Source organism: Chrysochloris asiatica, unplaced genomic scaffold (genome assembly GCF_000296735.1).
Source record: "Chrysochloris asiatica unplaced genomic scaffold, ChrAsi1.0 scaffold00267, whole genome shotgun sequence".
In the NCBI taxonomy this organism is placed as follows: domain Eukaryota; kingdom Metazoa; phylum Chordata; class Mammalia; order Afrosoricida; family Chrysochloridae; genus Chrysochloris; species Chrysochloris asiatica.
In genome coordinates, this window is record NW_006408785.1 from 1,754,804 (window position 1) to 1,757,822 (window position 3,019).

The 3,019-nt window shown below is 41.3% G+C and overlaps 1 pseudogene; it reads right to left on the reverse strand.

Annotated features, from left to right (window-relative positions):
- Positions 1-3,019, reverse strand: part of LOC102832458 — a 109,843-nt pseudogene that overhangs the window by 3,366 nt on the left and 103,458 nt on the right.

Sequence of the window (3,019 nt, forward strand, 5' to 3'; positions counted from 1 at the left end):
TACCAGCTGCTCCGCGGGAGAAAGATGAGGCTTTCTACTCCCGTAAAGATTTACACCCTCGGAAACCCTGTACAGGGTCGCTATGGGTCGGACCCGACTCAACGGCACTTAACAACAACAACAACAAACTGTGTATAAGAATAAAGTGTGATGAGGGACACTGACTGTGTGCTGAAGACCTGGGGGGCACGGGGGAAGGATTGCATGGAGGGGATTGTAACCATGGTAATGAGATGATATATGATAGAATGAATATAAAACCAATGTTCTCCCATGTAAACTATCACATAATTCACAATAAAACATTAAAAAAAAAAAAAGAAGAAGAAGCAAATCCATTTAGTCTGAAAAAAAAAAAGAATAAAGTGTGATGATGACAATAATGGTAGCATTTGTTGAATGCTTAATAGGTAACAGGTCTCATGTTAGAATTTTTATTCACATGATCTGGTTTAGACTTCACAGTACCATAAGTGATAACATATAATCTTTAGTCCTATGTTATACTTTAGAAAAAAGTACAAAGAAGAAAAAAAAAAGAAGTTGCCCAAGATCATACAGCTAGTCAGTGACATAGTTGAGACTTGAATTTGCTTGCTTTGTCTTTGGAGACTGTGGTCTTAATCATGAGCCAGGGATATTCAAAGCATCATCATCAAAGAACTTATAGGAAAGGCAAATCCTCAGGCCTTTGCCCAAACAAACAAACAAACAAAAAAACACAATCCATCCTACAGCCACTGAGTTGATTCTGGCTCACAGTGACCCTATAGTAGGATTGCTCTATATGGTTTCTGAGACTATAAATCTTTATAGGAGCGGATGACCTCTTCTTTTGCCGATGGAACTGCTGGTGGTTTGAACTGCTGACACTCTGGTTAGCTGTCCAGCGTTTGACCCTCTGTGCCACTGTTGCTCCTTAGGTCCTGCCGCAGGTCTACTCAATCAGGAACTGTGGGAGTGGGACACAGCAAGCCTTCAAGGTGATACTAATGCTCACTTAAGTTCAAGAGCCTTGCCCTGTACTTTTGTTTCCTTTTGTGGAGGTACCTTGGGCTTGCTGAGCCTAACGTATAGAAGTATTTCAATGTTGAGTTTAATCTTTGCATCCAGCAACATGTAGTACAAAATCTCATCATCCCATTTCATTTCTCCTCCATTACTGCCTCTACCCATTGCTATGTGGTGCTGCCTCTGACAAAAGAGGATTTAGAACAAAGATGTGTCAAAGGTAAGCCTTCTTTGTAGAGCTATTGTGTACATTCTACTGGAGAGCAACAAGATTAAGGCTCACACTGTATTAACTGTGTATGGGCAATTGAGTCAATGCATTTGTACCTCAGTTTCTTCAGCTGTTTAATGGAGATAATATTATTACCTGACTCAAATGGATGTAATGAAGATGAATTGTGACAGTTCATATGAAAAGTGTGAGTCCTGTGCTGGGCACATTCAACTGTCCAATAGGATATGTATCAGGATAAGCACTGGACCTCAACGGTGGTTTGAATCTCAACGTTAGCAGTTCAAACTCACCAGTCATTCCTCAGAAACCTAAACCTTTTACAGGGTCCGGTATGAGTCAGAACTGACTCCATGGCACTTAGCAACAATTATTATTAGAAGACATTCTTTTCTGAAGAGAATTCTTTCTAAACAGCATCAGTCTAGATGATGTGTTTAGGACAGAGAGCACTTTCTTACAGGGATAAACCTAAAGGAAGGTCGGTCTGTGACGAAAGTACAGTACCTTTTTGCCCAGGTACTGTCCTTTTCGGGAAAGTCTGAGTGGACAGTAACTAACCCAGACCAGGAATATGGTGACGTATTTACTCTATGATTCAATAAAGGCCACAAACTCTGTTTAAACGGGTTGTAAACTAGGAAGTAGATTTTGAATGTTCTGAGTCATTAATGAGTGATTAAATGGATACTTTCTGAAAAACATTTTTTTTCATTTTAGCAGGGCAAACTGGTAGCACGTGAGTAAAATCAGGAACACACAAGAAAGGATAGTGGGGTTTGTTTCAACCACCAACTAATCTCCTTCCCTACTCAATGCTTCCCACTTCTCATTAAAGGCAAGGCACGGAGAACAAACAAGATGGCGGATCAGGTGGAAGTGCAGTAAAGAGCTCCGCCAGAAACAACACAGAATACCCGAACCAAGCAGGCTCAGGGGATGGTCCCAGAACTCTGAACCACATATAAAAGAATATTTAGAATGTTGGTAGGCTCACAGCTGGGGTAATTTGTGGCAGAAGCAAGAAATCCATTGCTTTCTAGTCCAGGACGCTCAGCTGCACTAGGAGCTGCCATCTTGGGTAAGACCAAGTGGGGGAAGGACCGGAGCAGCCACAAACGCCTGGCAGAACCGCAGAGATAAAGGTGTGGACATTCTTTTCTTTTGGTAGCTGTTCATTGGTCCCTTGTTGACTGTGCATCTCCATTCTGGTGACTATAGGGGTGCCTGAGCTAGTGGGTACCTCAGTCCCACCTTCAGAGGAGTCTACTACACATGCGCACAGATCTCCTCGAAATATAAAGAGACAGTTTCCAATTAAAACCAAATGGCCACAGCTGGCCCTGAACTGTTTATAACTAGAATAAAAGGCCTGAATGGGGATTGTGGGGTGGGACAAGCAGAAAAAAAAGGAAATAAGCTGAAAATTAAATCCTAAGTAACGACAAATGACCAACAGTGGCATCTTGAAATTTCTTAAGAAGAAGAGTGAAAAGGGAAGCCCATTTCCTGATCATATCTACCAGGAGGCAATCAGAAAGCATAAAAAAATACCAAAATACACACCCATCTAAGTATTAAGGCCTGAATATGTGCTAAAAACAGAAACAGATGACCATATCTGCACATTTGCAGAAACGAGATAAAGTGACTGAGGCAAATGAGCTGGAAGTAGACCTACATACACTCCATACTGGAAGATGGGCAGGCTTTGGAAATGCCTGAGAAGGAATTCAGAAAAATGATTATAAAATGTATCAAAACACTATACAATGG